Raw genomic sequence first — 18,550 nt, forward strand, 5'->3', positions numbered from 1 at the left:
AAAAAAAAATACTTTAAACCACAAGGCAAAGAAACAATTAAACCATCTTGTAGTCAGCCCTGTGAGTAGACCTGATTTTTTTCTTTTTTAATTGATCACATTTAAAGTAAATTTTTTTTTTTTTGCTTGAAATTAAACTTACCTTTGACAAAGCTTCCAGCTGGCATAATATGTCACCATGATTGGAGTGCCTTCTACCCTGGGTTATTTAAAAGTGTCATATGTTGAAGTGGCAAAGAACAAATGACAAGAAGTTAGACCAGGGGAAGAAGGAACAGAAGTGCCTGTAGTCTGCGGCCATTGAAATGATTAAAGTTCTCCCTCAGCTGAAACAAGCACTCCCAACAAGGTGTAATAAAATGAATCCCAGAACAGTAAATGTGGTGCCTTATATGAAGAGCTTGCCAAGGCAACTGGTACTCGGGAGGAAAACTTGCATTTTTCTAACTGGGTTCCCACCATATGAGCAAAAAAGAGCATAAGAAGAGAAAGCAAAAAAAAAACAAAAACAAAAAAACAAACAAAAAAAAACAACCAGAAATGAATCTAGCAAACTCCACAGCCTTCAGATTTCCTTAATTTACCGATAACTTTCACATCCTGAAAATCAGTAGCCCTTCGGACCTTACAAAGACCCAGTAAAATAGAACCAGCTGCTATGGAACAAAAGGCCCACAAAAGAGAGAGACAGAGAGAGAGAGAGAGAATCCAGTCTCCCCACACTGGGCACCAGCAGTAGTACCAGCTCAAAAAATCTCTGGCTCCTAATGTTTCAGCACAGCACAAAGAAAGGTGTGGCAAGTCAGGAGCAACACAAAGCCCTGGAGGTGCCCAAGATGCAAAAGTCTTCAGGTGCAAGTGGCCTCTAGAAAGAGCTCAAGGTAGTCAAAAAAAAAAAAAAAAAGGCAAGCTCCTTGTGGAAAGGAAAACAGTTGAGCCCCATATTGCTGTATCAATACACTCCTGGCATATCTGAAACCCAGATGTGAAAACCTAGATTCTTCTCATGACAATATACACAGTAATGCTGCACCTTTGCTCCCCATCTGTGAAACAGTGATCCTGCCATCCCTCAATCAGACTATGAGGATACTGTCTGGTCACCACAATAAACATCTTAGAAACAATGGGTAGGGACTTGCTGAAAGCAATAATGGGAGCAGAATAAAATTGCAGGTCAAATAGATGACAGGTCCTCAAGGTTCCAACTTCAAAGTCTGAATTTCATGTGTGAAATAAAAGGACTTGAAATAAGACTCACATCTTTATGAACTTGCTAAAGAGATCACGGCTACACTGTGGCCACCTCCCCAAAACAGGGCCCATGCTCCCACCAAGGAATCTGGTCACAGTCAATAAATATTAGTTCAATCTCTTTAACACCATCTAGTGGTGCCCTGAGCTAGGTGATCGATGTACGTGATGTCTAATTCTCAAGCATTATCCCACGGTACAGATGATAAAATAAAAACTCATAGAAGTCAGATCTCTCCATAAAATCAAACCCAGTTAAATGGCAGGATTAGGTTTTGAACCCAAGTCTTCTGCAACCCCATCCTACTAAGGAAACCAAACTGAAGATCTGTTAAAGCTCAAAATGTAGAACTTTGAACAGGTCTCCATTTTTTAATCTATAAAATCAGAATGGACCTAATCTCTTGGCACTCTGGAAGTTCTGAAAGTGCATTATCCTACTGTCGCTGGCGTCTGAACTACAAGATAGAAATACAGTCTTAACAAAGGTCACACAATATCCTCCAAATCACATGAATTTTAAATGAAAATAAAAGCAGAACCACAAAGAGCTCCTGGAACAAAGTTGGATCAAGAGCATGCAAGTCGGTTCCACCTCATCCAAGCTTTGGTGGCTCAGAAAAACAACTTCTTTTAAGACTGGTGACAGAGGGGCACCTGGGCGCCTCAGTCAGTTAGGCAACTGACTCTTGATTTTGGCTTGGGTCATGATCTCATGGGATGGAGCCCCACATCCAGCTCTGCACTGACAGCATGGAGCCTGCTTGGGATTCTTTCTCTCCCTCTCTCTGTCCCACCCTGGCTCGCACAAGCTTGCTCCCTCAAAAAACAAACAAACATTAAAGAAAAAAATTAGAGAATGGAAGTAGGAGGGGTGACCCAGGCAGAAGCTGAAATATTTCGCTTTTTGTTTCTTCCTCTTGTAAAACTCTACATAGCAAAGACTGAGAGAACTTAATGGAGATTTGAGCAACTCACGGGAGCTTCAGAATGACCCCTAAACTGGCTGACCTCATGGTGCAACAGTAGCGCGTCTGACTCCAGAATGACCCCTAAACTATGCATGTAAAGGACACATCAAAATCAGTATACCATAGCTCAGAAGGCTGGACTGAGATATAAACCACCATCTGCCGAAGCCGAGACAGAACGGACAGTCTGAACCTAATTAGATTGATTGCCTGATGAAACAACCAAAAAAATCAACATTTCCAGAGGATTCTAACTAGACCCAGTGTTTATACAACATAACATTCTGAATGTCCAAGATACAACCTGAAATTACTTGAGGAAAAGTATAATCAACAGATTCCAACTTCAAGATGCTTCAGACATGAGAACTGTCAAGCAAAGACTGTAAAAGAGCTAGTAAACTACAGTTCAGGGGCACATGGATGGCTCAGTCAGTTAAGTATCCGACTTTGGCTCAGGTCATGATCTCACAGCTCATCGGTTCAAGCCCCACATCAGGCTCTGCTCTGAAAGCTCATAGCCTGGAGCCTATTTTGGATTCTGTGCTGCCCTCTCTGTCTCTCCCCCTTCCCTGCTTATGTTCTCTCTTTCAAAAAAGTAAACTTAAAAAAAAAAAAAAACAGTCATGGGTACATGGGTGACTCAGCTGGCTAAGCATCTGACTTTGGCTCAGGTCATGACCTCATGGTTCATGGGTTCAAGCTTTGCACCAGGCTGACAATGCAGAGCATGCTTTGGATCCTCTGTCTCCCTCTCTCTCTGCCCCTTCCCCACTTGCTCGCACATGCATGCACGTACATGCTCTCCCTGTCTCTCAAAAAAATAAAATAAAATAAAATAAATACATTAAAAAAACCTACAGTTTATGAAGGAAAAGACAATTGAAATAAATAAAAAGAATGAGAACATTCAGAGAACACTCAAGAGAACAATAGAGAACCAAGTGAAAATTTAGAAATGTAAAAAGACAACATCTTAAATGAAAACTCACCGGATGGGCTCCATAACAGAAATGGAGATGACAGAGGAAAGAATAAGTAAAAAAAGAAAAGAGAAAAATTACCTACTCTAAAATAGAAAGATTGACAAAAAATAAACAAGGCTTCAGGAACCATGAGGACAATAGTCAAAGCTCACTGGAATGTCAAAAAGCTAGGAGAAAGAGATCTGAGCAGGAAAATATGTCAAAAAAAATAACTGTCAAATTTGTTCAGAGACATAAATCTACAGATTCAAGAAGCCCAGTGATTTAGAAACAGGATAAACTCAAAGAAAACCACACCTGGACACAGCATAATCAAATGGCTGAAAACAAAAAGAAAAAAACTCTCAAAAGCAACTGAAGAGAAATGACATTTTATATCAAGGAAGAAATGATGTGAAGAAAAAATTTTCTTCTAGAATTATAAACTGTTGAATATGTCCATAGCATACCTTTACAAAAATTTTACAGGGAATAAAAACTCATAAATATAAAAACTAATCTATGTTATTTTAATAATTAACCATATTTTAGTGGATTTCAATTTAGACTAACTCTCATGCAGGTGTATGTGTTTCAAACAACCCCCAATAACTCTCACTGAAACTAGACTACCAAGTTGAAAGCTCAAAATTACAATGATACCATGTGATAATACTCAGTTGTAAAAGACTTGAATCTATCAACATTAAATACATACAGGAGAATCAACTACAGTCATAAAAAGTTCTCCTTACCCAAAATGGAGACTAAATCATTAATGAAATTTTTTTTAATGTTTTTATTTATTTCTAGGAGAGAGAGAGAGAGAGAGACAGCGTGAGCAGGGGAGGGTCAGAGAGAGAGGGAGTCACAGACTGTAACAGGCTCCAGGCTCTGAGCTGGCAGTCAGCACAGAGCCCGACGCGGGGCTCGAACCCACGAACCGCGAGATCATGACCTAAGCGAAAGTCGGACGCTTAACCGACTAGGCCACCCGGGCGCCCCTCATTAATGAAATTTTTATTCACCACTCTACCATTCTCAAGATCCTAACGTCTCATCTCTCACATTTTAATATTCTAGACTGTGTGCCTCAGGAAGCTAGGGGTTCACTGATTTCTATCTGTATATACCCAGCACCCAGCAAAGTGCCTGCCATGTGGTAAGTACTGCAAAAGGAGATTCAAAATGAAGAAAATATTGCTAAGAATCCTTCAAAATAGAGTCCAAAGGACATTGAGGAAGTAATTCTCAGAACACTAAACTTCTGACTTTGGTCAACAGCAACTTGCTGGTTGCAACTCAACCACCTACTGGAGCACATCCTTCCACTTGGGACTAGCACAGGGATGATGCAACACTCATTAGCTGAAGAACCGATTGTGTGTTAGTCTCTTTAAACTCTGCCAGCACTGACCATAATCCTTCCAGAACAACTTCTGTGTCTGTGCCATTTTTGCCTGAGCCTGCACCTCCCACTTGGAGCAGGTCAGCTCTGTCTCCCCCCCAGCTACAATCCCCAAGACCTCAAATAAATTCTTTCATTGCTTTATAGCCTTTTTTTCTTGACTGACACTAATACTGGCAGGATGAATTAAAGAATACTTTTTGGAAGAGTGTAGAATGAAACACAGAAATGTACTTAAAGCACTTCACCTAGTGCCTAGCACGGAATGGATGGATAAGTGTTGGCTGGCTGAAAGGCAAACTCTTCCTCACCTCCACCTTCTTCTGTCTCCACTCTTACCTAAAGCCTCCCATACATAAGGCCAGCACGTGTGGACTTGCTGAGTCTCTAAGCCTCTCAGCCAGGAAGGGGCCAAGGTACAACAGGAAAAACAAGAAGTGGAAGCCTCAGACCTGGGCCCTCAGCCTTGTCATTTCATGAAAGAGCCCTTTTGGACTCAGTTGTCTCATCTAGAGAGGCTTGATTTTCTAAGCTCATCATCTGCCATTTTTTTAGGCTACTTAAATATCAGAGCTTTTGTAAATTTTGTAATATTTTGATCAGTCTTCATTGTTAAAAAACTTCTTATGAAACTTTATCAACAAAGGGAATATTAGAAAATAATTACACACCTAATTAATGAGGCTTTCCTGAGAACCTAACTGATAAGAGCAATTGTGCCCCAAATATGCTAGCAATCTGTGCAACAAAAATACTGATTCTATCAGAGCACTGACTGAAAAAAAGATGGAAGAAATATTCAGAGCAGTCACAAAGAAACAATTAACCAAATATTGACATAAAACAGGAAAGCTGTAATTCCGTAATATTTTAGATAGGCCATTGCATTAAAGTTCTTGATCAAAAAGTTGCTTGAAATCCCATTAGAAAAGAGAATAGCAAATACAATTTTAGAGATTCAAAAGGCACAGTTAGCATGATAAAATGCCAAGTACAAAAACAAGTTTCAGGTTTTGTTAGAATGTTTACAAAAATCTTTCAGTAAGGAGAGAGAGTTTAATTTAAGAAGAATCCTTAATTAATTACCCCACCTTGTCAGGATGCTTCGAGATGTGCCCTATTCTATCAGGCTCTGGGGATTACTAAGGATCATAATCACCAAGTTTTCAGCAGGACTGCACACATCTATCAAAGTCAAAACACTGGCAGGGATACTGACAGTCCCTTAACCTTGGGACACACAAGAAATTGGTCCAAAATGCTTATGAAGGGAGAAAGTCATTTATTTAAAGACAGCAAATACTGAATGTTTCTTTTATGTGAAAAAAGGAGGATTGTACTGCCAGCTAGGAATGAGCATAAATCCTCCAGTTTCCTTTAAAGAAAAGAAAATCCAAAGGGCACATGGCTTATTACCCAAACCTATAGAGGCCAAACAGGTGTCAATAACAGTCTCCACACCAAGATCTCCATAATGCTTCTGAGGCATCCATATCCACCTCCCCAAATGTCAGACAATAATCCATAGAAAAGTGGGGAGGGTATCCCAGAAAACAGGAATCTTAGACCAAATGGAGTAGGTGGAAGCCAATGGTGTGCTGATAAATGTTTGATATCCAGCTGATATCCAGCTCTCTGGGACAAAGAATAGAAGGAGGAGGGGTGGAAGCCCCAAATCATAACATTTGCCAATCTCTATGGTGTAAACATTCTACCCTGGTCAACCTCAAGCTACCAACATGAAGTCACTGAACATAAAATTGGGAACTGACGAGCATAATGGGCTCTTGAGAACTGGTATTGGCACAAATTAGAATGAGTAAGAGGGAGACAAGACAGTCACAAGGGTCCTTCATATGCAGGGCATAGAGACCTGCAGGTAAGTACTGGCTACTGACTGACTGTGGAAAGCATTATAATGGCCTTAAGAGATATCCACATCCTAATCCCAGAACCATGCAATTACCTTACATGGGAAGAGAGACTCTGCAGATATGATTAAATAAAGGATACTGAGGTAGGAAGATTATCCTGGATTATGTAGTCACAAGGGTCCTTAAGGAGAGAAAGAGAAATGATAGAGAAAGAGATACAACAGAGGTTGGATTGTGCCATGGAAGGGAGCCATGAGTCAAAGATAACCTCTGGGAGCTGAAAAAGGCAAAGAACAGATACTCCCTAGAGCCTCCAATAGGAACACAGCTCTGCCAACACCTTGATTTGAGTCCTATAACAACTATTTTTTTACTTACTTACTTACTTATTTATTTATTGAGAAAGAATACTTGTGTGTAGGGGAGGGGCAGAGACAGAGGGAGAGAGAATCCCAAGCAGTCTCCACACTGTCAGCGCAGGGTACAACATGAATTGTGAGATGATGGCCTGAGCCAGAAGCAAGAGTCAGATGCATAATGCACTAAGCCACCCAGCACCCTATAACATCTCTTTATGATTTCTGAGCTCTAGAACTGCAAAATACCAAATGTGTGTTGTTTAAAGCAACTAGGTTTGTGATTACTTGTTACAGTAATCTGACCCCACTGGCCCTACACAGCAGCTGAGGGGAGATGGAGCTGCCCAGGGCACGTGCCAGTCGGGGCAACCAAGCTCCCTGCAAACTGCCCTCATCAACGAGGCATGGCCAGACTGGTCCCTGGTGTATGACAGTAGGAAACCCCTGCTCTGAGTTTGGCTGGAGCGTAAGGAGGGCAGGTAGGAGGGGGCAGTCCCACAACATGGGAGGCTGGTTTCTCATGGCCCTCACCTTTCTTCTCTTTCCATCCCACCCGCCATGCAAGGGCTGGAATTCCAAAGAAGCGAGGGGATGACCCACATCTCCATCCCCCCATTTCTCCCTGGAGCCTGCGTTAGTTTCCTGGGGCTATTGCAACACAATACCACAAACTGGTGGCTCAAAACACGGCATTTATTCTTAGTTCTGGAGGTCAGAAGTCTGAAATCAAGATGTCAGGAGGGCCAAACTCCCTCCAAAGGCTCTCAAGGAGAATCCATTCCTTGCCTCCTCCAGCTTCTCATTGGTGTTTCTTGGCTCTGTCTTCATCTCCTCCCTTCCTTGGGGTGTCTATGCCTTCCTCTGTCTCCCTTTTCTAAAATGGCATTTGGAGCCCACTCGAATAATACAGAGTAATCTCCTCGTCTCAAAATCCTTAACTATACCTGCAAAGACCCTTTCTTCTAAATAAAAAGGATACAAATTCCAGGGATTAAGACTCAGTATCTTGGTGGCCATTAGTCAACCTGCTTCCATGTCCATCAGCTCCCTAGCCCAGGAGCCCAATGCAGGGTGTGGGGGCAGCACAGACAGAGCCCGGGGAAGGAAGTCCACCACTGACCGAGGCTGCCAGTATGAGGAGTAGGGGGGACTCAGGAGCTAGGCTCCCTGTGCCTGGAGACCCTGCCTCCCTCTTAGTCACTGTCCTGCTGAAAAATCCTCTGGCTGCTTTCTGGTGGCACCAGAAATAAAACCCCGCCTCCATCTCCAACCCCAGGGCTGTACTATCCCCTCGCCTCACCCACCCACTCCAGCCAGTGCATCTCCTCTTACTCCCCAGCAGGGTGGGCTCCCCCTCCTCTCAAACCCAGCCAGGATCTCCTTAGAAAGGCCTTCCCCAAGCCCCTACTCAGCATCATGAGTGTCTTATCTGCCCTTCTTTATGGCACTTGTTACTCCCTGGAGTTGCTCATCTTATTCTACTTTGTTCTTGTTCGTCTCCCTCCACCAAACAGAAGCTCCAGGAAACCAGGGAACCCTGCCCAGCTAGATCTTGCAGCATCCACCAAGCCCACGGGGCAGGTACTCCAAATAACCAAAGCTAAATAAATTGCTTCCACAGGTCATGCCATTATGAGGATTTCAAGTCCTGCCTGGGTACTGCTATCTTCCACCTGGGCTTATTTTTGACAAAAATAAAATAGTTAATACATTATTCCTGAGTTTCCTTCAAATGTGCCCAGTTAAATCACTAATGTTAAAAAGCTTTTCTAACCAGACAATTATATGGTGCTGTCTTCCAATTGGAGTACAAGAAGCCATTATATTTTCTTTGAAACACATTTTACTTACCTAATTAGTTTAAAATGTTGATAGTAATCCAGAAGTTCATTTGTAGGTGTGGCCCTTTGGTACTCACAACTGACCCCCATACTACTTGGGGTGGGAACAACCGGGTAAAAACCTATCAGTGCAAACTTCAAAGGAAAGCAGGACATTTCAACAATTAAACAAATTATTAGCTTTTGTGTATTATTATGTGAAATACTTATATATTTGGAATATTTAAGCATCATGAAAACAAATTTTAAAAATCATTAAAATGTGAAGAAATATTATATTGCAAGATCAATGCAAAGATCTCATCTTTCAAAGCCTCTGCTTCCTCAGTTGTAAAGTATCTTCTGCAAAAGGTGGATTTCAGGCTTCTTAAATTGTGAAGCCCCCATCTTCAAAAAACTAAAAATGGAAAAATGAATATAAAACAGAGAGAAACAAAGTCACAGCTCTCAAACGGCATCCACAACCCAAAAAGGTGAGGAACACCTAATTTGGGGGACCAGCATAGGACTACTGAGATTTTATTTAACAAAGTAAGGAAATTAAAGAGGGAATGTACACACATGCACACATACACACACACACACACCTACCACCTATTATTATGATCATTTCTTTAAGGATATTTTAAATATTTGTTAATGTTTATTTATTTTTGAGGGAGTGAGAGACAGAGTGCAAGTGGGGAAGGGGCATAGAGAGAGGGAGACACAGAATCCGAAGCAGGTTCCAGGCTCTGAGCAGTCAGCACAGAGCCCAAAGCAGGGCTTGAACTCACGAGCTGTGAGATCATGACCTGAGCCAAAGCCGGATGTTTAACCAACTGAGCCACCCAGGTGCCCCTCTTTAGGGATATTTTAAAGCAAAAAAGAAGAGCATGCTCAAGATAAATAAGCTTAGCCTTTGAATGGGATAGGTTTGCATGTATGAATGCCCTCCTGCATTATTCTTATTTCTTTTTGGTTAATTGAGAACAGAGGTAATAAATTTCACACCCACTGGCACTGGGCTATGTTGAGTTTAGAAATTACTTGTGACAGACCAAGTGACAGAAGAAAAAGTAAAGAACATGTTATTGCACCTCCCACCCTCACTAGCTTTACTCACTTGGAAAATACAGAAGACCCTACCACCCCACCCAGGAAGGCATGGCAAACCCAGAAAACAAGTACAAGATCAATCTTGTCTTCTACAATCAAAAAGGTCAAGTCTACATGTACTCAAGAGTATCTGAAGGGAGAAGAAGTGGGGCAGACCCTTTGGCTCCTGCCTCAATCCAGGGCCTCTGGGCCCTGTGGCTACTCTGAGGGCATGACTTCAGCACACAGAGAGGACAGGGAGGGTGCGGTGTGGTTGGGAGGGGGTCAAAGGGGGCGGGATGAGGTCCCAGTCACATCTCAGAAAATGGACGCTTCCCCTCTTCCAGGGCACCATGCTTCATGCAGGACTATCTGCTCCCATCAGGTTTGTTGGAAAGACTCCAGCCAAAGGACAGAAGGTCTGGGTCCTGCCCTCCAGCCCTTGTTGGTGTTAGCATCTGAGCACCAAATGATAAAAACCACAGTGACCAATCTCACTTGGTCAGTAATACGAGTAGTTAGGTAAGTGTTGCCATTTTGGTCTGCTATTGTCAACTCTAGACACTGGCATGGGGACACAGATCAGAGCTGCTTCTTCCTGGCTATGCTGAGGTGGCCTCTGCATGCCCTGGGACATTACATGGCTATTTAGCTGTGAGCTGTTTAGAACAGAAGCGCCAACCACACCTCCTTAAAGCTCTAACACAGGTACCCTGTGAGGTTCCACATAAGACCTACAGTAGAAAGCACTGGCTCATCACTGACAAGGGCCACAGCCAATAAAACCCATTCACTTCTCCAACTCACCTTTAGTGATAGCCCACTAGGGACAAACCAGGTCCTTCCCTTTGGCTAGAGGTTGTGCCCCTTAGAAACCAGAGAGGATGGGCCACCCACTTGTCTCTCGACGTTGTGACTTAAAGATGAATTGTAGAGCTCTTCTGTGTGTTTACTTATCAAAAGAAAGGTACAGAAAATATTAATATAGTGGCATTTGGAAATACTTGCAATAGACAAAATGTTAATATTGGATGTTTGAGGCATGGTAAATGATGGGTCTAACAAATTGATTAACTCAGCCAGAGTCCTCTGGAATATGAGAACTTCCCCACGAGAATTATTAAGTGCCAGTTTCCTTCCTGCCAGAGATGCGTCACGTTTTTATGAAGCATTGCAATATGTTCCAAGGCATCGTTCCAATAGGCTTGAACTCCAGGGTCCAAGGGATCTCAGTAAATGCCTTTATCTCAGCACTTCCATTTAAAATCCCAAGGCTCAGGGCATTCCCAGCAAGGAAGCGTTGACCCAGTGGGTAGACCATCCACTCATTTGATTCTTAGGGCCCCACTTCTTCTGCATTTTGCTACTGAATGGGCTCTGTCAACAGCAGGTACCAGAGAGGGACTCAAGGCCAGAGGCATCAAAGGCTTAAGGTCCCCACCCCCACACTCAATTCAAGTAGATACCAAGATAAATAAATATCCCCAGGTGGTTTCATTTTTATTTCTACTCTAATGTCTTCTGCCATTAACATATAGTCCCCATTTCTACCTTTCCCCATTATTAGAGGAAAGCCTGACAACTGTATGCCATTTGACTCAGTAGTTAGTGGTGTGAATCAAGATTGGAGATTCTGTATACAATCCCTCCACCTGGCCATGTAACAGTAGCAGCCACCCCCTAGAATTAGCATGACATCTCCAGGAATTCTTTAATTCAGCCTCCATCGTCTGAGCAGTGCAAGGACAGGAACCATCCTTATAGCAAGGGCCACGGAAGAGAGAGGAAGGCTGTTATCTTCTACAAGCAGACTCTGATGGAAACATCCATTAATGGAACAATAAATTGTGACCCAGGAAAAAGACCAAGGGAGCAATTGTTCCTGTATTATTGATGTTCCCTGGGAGTTGGGGGTGGGGGTGGGGCTTTAATGGCCCAAATCCACATAAATAGGCACACTAAAGTTATAGAAATACACTAATTAATACAGCCAGAGAGGGCCTGAAGAAAAGAGGCTTTATCATTTCTATTGAAACAATCCCATTAACAACCTTTCAAAAGGGAGAAAAATGAGGTTTTTAGGAAGCAAATGGCTTGAGCATTTTCCTAAAGGAAGGAAATGTGACCCAGTTTCAGAGACCAAGGGCCATGTGTGGATGCATTTGTTAGTTCTGGGCCCTCTTCCCAGCCAAGAAAGCAGGTCATCTGGAGGCTTCACAAGGAACAACTGACAGTGGATATTCTCACCTTAGGTCAACAACGTCCACATTACACACACAGGTTACAGGCTGTTTGTGAGGAACCATGGAGGTATGAGTGGTGAACCTGCAAGAAGGGGTAATAATGCACCCCGGGGAGCCTCCTGATCCCAGCACCTGCTCTAACAGCATTACACATCATCTCATTAATCCAAGTGAATTGAGAACCCTCCCTGAGGAGGGCTCATCATCCTCACTTCACAGAAGCCTGGGGCCAGATGCTGACCCATCTCACCTCCCCACACCTATCTGACCACAGAACAGACACTTAGCTGTAAACTGTCCTGTAAGGGGGTTTTCCCATTCCCTGAGCCTTAAAAATGTAAGACTCCTCTCCAGGGGGCGCCTGGGTGACTCAGTTGATTAAGTGTCCGACTCTTGCTTTTGGCTCAGGTCATGATCTCATGGTTTGTGAGTTTGAGCCCCACATGGGGCTCTATGCTGACAGTGCAAGCCTGCTTGGGAGTCTCTCTCTCCCTCTCTCTCTGCCCCTCCCCCACTCATTCTCTCTGTCTCTCTCAAAAAATAAATAAGCTTTAAAAAAATTCTTTTAATGTAAGACTCCTCAAAGAGTCTGGGGGATGCCTTGGCAAGACAAAAGTGAGTAACATCAAGATTTCTATAGTGTTCACTGCACCCTTCCTAGCTAAATAAATTCATCTGGCTTCAATGTGCCTTTGCTTCACTGTGCACCTCACCTCCATTTTTTTTTTTTTAACAAATACGATGCCTAAAAACCTATAATGTAAAAAAAAAAATAGAAAAAAATGAAATGATTTACATCTTACAAATATATTTTCATGAAACAATTTCTAAGTACCTTTAAACAACAGGTTCCCTTCCACTAATTAGGCATTAATTCATAGATGACTATCTGCTGCAGTAAAGAAGCTAATGGCAGAGAAAATTAAAACTAAAGAATTGAGTCATTGTCAACTAAGACAGCAATTAAGAACACCTAGACAATAGGAGGGAAGTATTCCATTTGTAAAAAAACAAAGGGGTCTGAGTTTTGCACAGAAATTGAAGGAATATGTGTAGCACAGAGCAGGTTATGAGGTTCAGGGGTATAGTTCTGAAGTTATGGTAACCTGCTCTCCTGGGAGGATGCAGAACAGAGAGGAGGTGGCCGTCCAGAGGGCACAAGGGATTCAGGACACCTCTCCTTCTAAAAAACATCATCCTTTTTTGCACATCAAGTGGGCAAAAGTCCAAAAGCTTGCTAGCACACAATTGTGGCAAGACTGTAGAGAAACATATGATGTCACTCATGGCTGCTGGGGTACAAATTGGCACAACCTCTTTAAGGGTTAATTTACCAAGACCTATCAACATCACCAACGCACAGAGCCTTCATCCCTACACAACCACTTCTAACCTGAAATAAAGATGCCACGTGTGAAATTATGCCTGTGCAAGGTATTCACCGTAGCATGTGTGGGTGACAGCAGAAGGCAGGCCTCTCAAAGGGACCTGGTTAAAATTATAATGACCCATTCATACAACATCCTACTGTGCAGCTGTAAAAAGAACCGAGGAAGTATTTGTGCTCTAACATGGGAAGACCTCCAAAATGCCTTCTTAAATGGAAAAAAGCAGAGCTTACAGCAACAGATATACTATACTTTGTGTAAAAAATAGGGAAACAAGAATAGATACTTGCAGTGTAGATGCTTGTATAAGCATAAACATTGATCTAGAAGGATAAATTGACTAATATTAGTTATTACCTACTTGGCTGGGGAATAAGAACTGGGCAAATGGAAAACAGAGGTGAATAATAACCTTTTTCTGTGTTCCTTTTTATACTTTTTGATGCTTTTGATTGCCTATTTTAAACACTGAATGAGAGACGCCTGGGTGGCTCAGCTGGTTACACATCTGGCTTCAGCTTGGGTCATGATTTCATGGTTCATGGGTTCGAGCCCCACATCAGGCTCTGCGCTGGTGTGGAGCTTTCTTGGGATTCTCGTGCTCTCTAAGCCCCTCCCTTGCTCATGCTTGCAATATAAATAAACTTTTTTTAAAATTATATTGAATGATACTCAATAATCCCCTCCCATCATTATATATCCATTTCTATTAACATATCGCTTCTTTTTTTTAAAATATTTTTTATTTATTTCTGAGAGAGAGAGACAGCGTGAGCAGGGGAGGGTCAGAGAGAGAAGGGACACAGAACCCAAAACAGGCTCCAGGCTCCGAGCTGGCTGTCAGCACAGAGCCCGACGCGGAGCTCAAACCCACGAACAGCGAGATCATGACCTGAGCCGAAGGTGGATGCTCAACTGACTGAGCCACCCAGGTGCCCCAACATATCACTTCTTTAAATCATCATTCCCCTTTCTCAGGATACAGCCTAAGAGTCATTTACACACTATCAAGAACTACTGGAATTCACTACCTCTCTCTTATGCCTGAGTTATAGCCCAGCAAAGGTTGGGAGGTAGAAGAGTAAACTTGGAGGGAAAAGCTTCAGAGGGCAGGCAGATCTGGGAGAAGGGCACATATGGAAACAATGGATGACAGAAGGACCTGACAACAGAAACCCGGTGGGTTTATTACACCCTCCCCCAGAGGCTTTCATAAATTGCTGTGAATCCCACATGGCGTTACTCCAGGACATGGTGAGCTACATTTCAAGGTCTTTTCAAGTCCATTGCCTCATTTACTCTTCCGAAGCCCAATTCATATCTGAAAGATGAGGAAACAGGGTCTCCAGAAGTCCAGTGTCCTTATCAAGTTGGCAAACCCATATAAAAAATACAGATCTTTTTTCTCAGGCCAATTTCAGGTATCTTACAGCATAAGCTACATATTTTTGCATGGTAGATAAATAGATTTTTAAACTATATTTGTGAATTTGCCTACAAAGAAATACACTAGGTCCTTTTATTACCTAGGAAACAACAGGTGTTTAGTTAACCTTACAGACAATTTTTTTAAAGTAACCTCACTGGTTAAAAAAAAAAAAGAAAATTAGAAGTCATTTCTCAACACCCTAATTTTACATGATGGAAAGTCAGGGGCTGATGAACTGAGCCACAGGTGATGCCTCTGGCCTTATACAGGGACTTCTGTATAAGGGATTGCTAATCTTCCTTATCTCTCTACTTTTTCCACATCACTTACCACATGTTAACAAATTTTGTGTTTTTCTTATTTATTGTGCTTATCGTTATTGTCTATCTTCCACTTACTAGAATATAAGCCCCACCAGGGCATGGATATTCTTTCCTACTCACTAATGGATCCTAAGGGCCTAGAATGGTACATGGTATATAGTAGGTGTTCAATAAATACTTGCTAAGTATATCTCAAAATCAATGATCAAAAGCCCCCATTAGGTAAAAGATACACACATGCATCATTTACCACTCAAGGGATCCTGATTTTTCAAACAAACGTTGATATCAGATAAAGTAATGGAGGCAAGAAGAACATAGAAAACTTACACAACAAAATAATAAAAAGTTTAAGATCAAAATAGAGAAAGCGAACTCATACTTCAGGTTATCCTCTGGAGAGGTCTATTAAGGTACATTCCATTAATATAATCCACGGGACTGCCTGAGTCCAGATTTTAAAAAGATCTTTGTTCTCAGAACAGACGACACGATGAGAGATTCTACCATTACTAACTAAAGCTCCTGTCTTCCTTCCATCGGAGTTAAAAGCCTTTCACATTACACTTTCTTTAAATAAAGTTGTAAAGGAGCATACATTGGAACAGAACACTGGAAATGTAATTTAATGGGTGAACTCCCTTCAGCCTCACTCAGTACAGAATGGACACAGGAATAATTACTTCTGACCTCTATTTTCATTAGTTAAAAGTTCTGTGGAAAGTTCTCTCATATCCCCTGAGATGCAGCCCTAGTCTGAGGTTTAGTCTGCAGCAAGATCACCAGGTACAAACAAAAGGATGGGCAGGTGAGGTGTGATGGACAACTGACCTTATTAAAGGGCCTGTAAAGGGCCAAAATTATCTCCAACCTTACCCTGCTGCATCCTCAGGGGTTGCCAATTATTTCAATGTGTATCTTGAAATTCTCTAAAAAGTGTGTGAGTCCTCAGTTCAAGACGGTAAGCCCAATATACACTGAAACTTCCCTTCCTACTTCATTCTCTACACCAAATATATTGGGATAATGGGGTGGGGGCGGGGGGACTATAGTAATTACCACCCACACAGTGATGCTCTTAAACAAGGAAGGGAAATCTTTGTAGACCAGAGCTGGCTATTCCTCTCCAAAATGAAAGAAGCAGGAAGGAGCCCACTGGATGGGGCCCCAAATGCCACTCACCACTAAAAGCAGAGATGCCAGTGGAGTGACAGGGGAGAAACACCACCAAGCCGACTCTAGGACCAGGACCAGATACTCCCCTACCTGGTAAAAGTGGGCATGGGGGAGGCGGAGATGCCACCCAAGTCTCCAGTCAGCACTGCAGGGTAACCGGGGCCAGGGTGGGGGCCATTCAAGGGCCAAACCTTGCCACAAAGCTGAGCCTTCCTTCCTAAGCCATCTAAGTAGGCCAGCTGGGGAACCAGCTCTCCCTGGGAGACCCCTGAGGCAGACCAACATCTTGGATGGCAGTTGGTAAACAAGACCAACCCATTGAAGAAGTTCCAGAACACACTCAGCACTCAGACTTTTTTAGAAAAAAAAGTAGAGGAAATGTATCACCAAATCAGGTTAATAGCACTGAGCTACCCCAACTTCAAAAGGGGCTGTGAATCACTGGGCTAGACTGACAAGGGACATGAGAAGCAGGATTCATACCTCCACAGTCACTCAGCCGGCTGGACTATAGATCACTTTTCCAGATAATAGATAAGTGTTATGAGTACAGATGTACCCAGGGAAGTTAATCCAAAGTAATCTTGTGGAAATGCTTTCTGTCAAGGGTCTCCATCTCACAGCTCTCGTGATGAAGTTACAGAAAAAAGAGATTTGTCACTTTCCCTCCATGCCATCAGCACTTTCCCTTAGTCTCTAGTGACCATGCTCCATGGCCCACTCCCCATATGGTGCAACATGCAGAGCCTGGTCCCTGACATTCCTGAGGTAACTCAGACAAATGCAAGTTTCTCCTCTCTGCTGGCCTGGAAGACTGCCACCAGGAATCTTACACCAACTTCCATTCAACCAGAAAGGCTAGCAGTGGGTTTGTGCATGGGAGAGAAATACATTGTTCCAAGTGTCAGACACAGGATGAAAAGAATTCATCCAAGAGAAATTTTTAAACAGGGCCTAAATTTGCTCATGGTGCTGTTTCTTTTTAAATAAATGATTCAAATGCAAGGAGAGGACTGATCAGGATACAGTGTTGCTAGATGATGGGCAAGCTCAGCTCTCCCACTTGCTAGGTGTGTGACTTTGGCAAATGGCAATGTTTCTAACCTTCCCTTTCCTGGTGAGGAAGAGAGATCTTAGAACAAACAAATCTCCGACGATTAGTTAGACAGTATATGTAAATGGTTTAATGTATCGTTAAAATGTTATAGTGAGAGCTCAGCACACAACAGCTCTTCTGGCAGACAGGGCCTAGAGGCTTAGTTAAACCTGTGCTTCTTCCTAGCAACTCAAGAGAACTACATTTCCAAGCCTCCTTTAGACTGATGTCAGCACCACGTGACCAGATTCTGGCCACTGAGTGGGAGAAGTGATATACCTCTCGTTCTGGTGTGGCCCCTAAAACATACTCTTCCACCCTGTGTGCAACCCTGTTTGTCCACAGCTGGCCTATACAATGAGTCGTGCTAAGGGCTCCAGTAGTCCTTTGGGAGCAGTAGAGCCTCCAGATGAGAGGAGCCCAGGTCCCCAAGTCACTCCTTGTAAACAATGATCATTAACGCACTATACACTGCTAAACCAAGGAATATGCCATTTCCTCTCTTTGGACTTTTGTTTCTCCTAGTGTTAACAGCTGCTTATATTTTCATTTGCTGATTCTTTTGCTCCTGTCACGTTACATGATCTACCAGCCTCATTTCCTTTTTTTCTGGAGACTTCACTCTGGTTCCCTCCTTCTTTCTGCTCCAGCCAAAACGGAGTTTCCAGCTCATCATGCTGAAGCTTCCTGGGGCCTACATTGGATAGAATGTCCACTAGATTGCTATCTTCCAGTTGATAAAGAAGAAAAAGGATGAGTTTATGCTCCAGTCACTTCTGAGTATTACTACTCTACCCTTTTTCTTGAGAGGAATTTACTAGAGCACAGAAATCTAGATTGGTAGTTATATTTCTGGTAGATTATCTACTAGCTGCCACTGTTACTAACTCTGGATACCAATCAGATTCTGGATTCTTCACCTGCAAACTTTACAATTGTCTTTCTGTCCCTGGTGTTTTAAAGCTCACTCCAACATGCCTTGGTATAGCTCCCTAACTATTATTGTCCCCTATTATGCTAGGTGAGATTTTCCCATCTTGAGACTCCTGCCTTCAGTTCTGGAAAACTGTCTCTTATATTTGTGATAATTTCCTCTCTTCTATTCGTTTGTATGTGGGAGAGTGGGGGGGGGGGGGGGCAGCCCAG

This window comes from Crocuta crocuta, unplaced genomic scaffold (assembly GCF_008692635.1).
Source record: "Crocuta crocuta isolate KB4526 unplaced genomic scaffold, BGI_CrCroc_1.0 scaffold87, whole genome shotgun sequence".
NCBI lineage: Eukaryota > Metazoa > Chordata > Mammalia > Carnivora > Hyaenidae > Crocuta > Crocuta crocuta.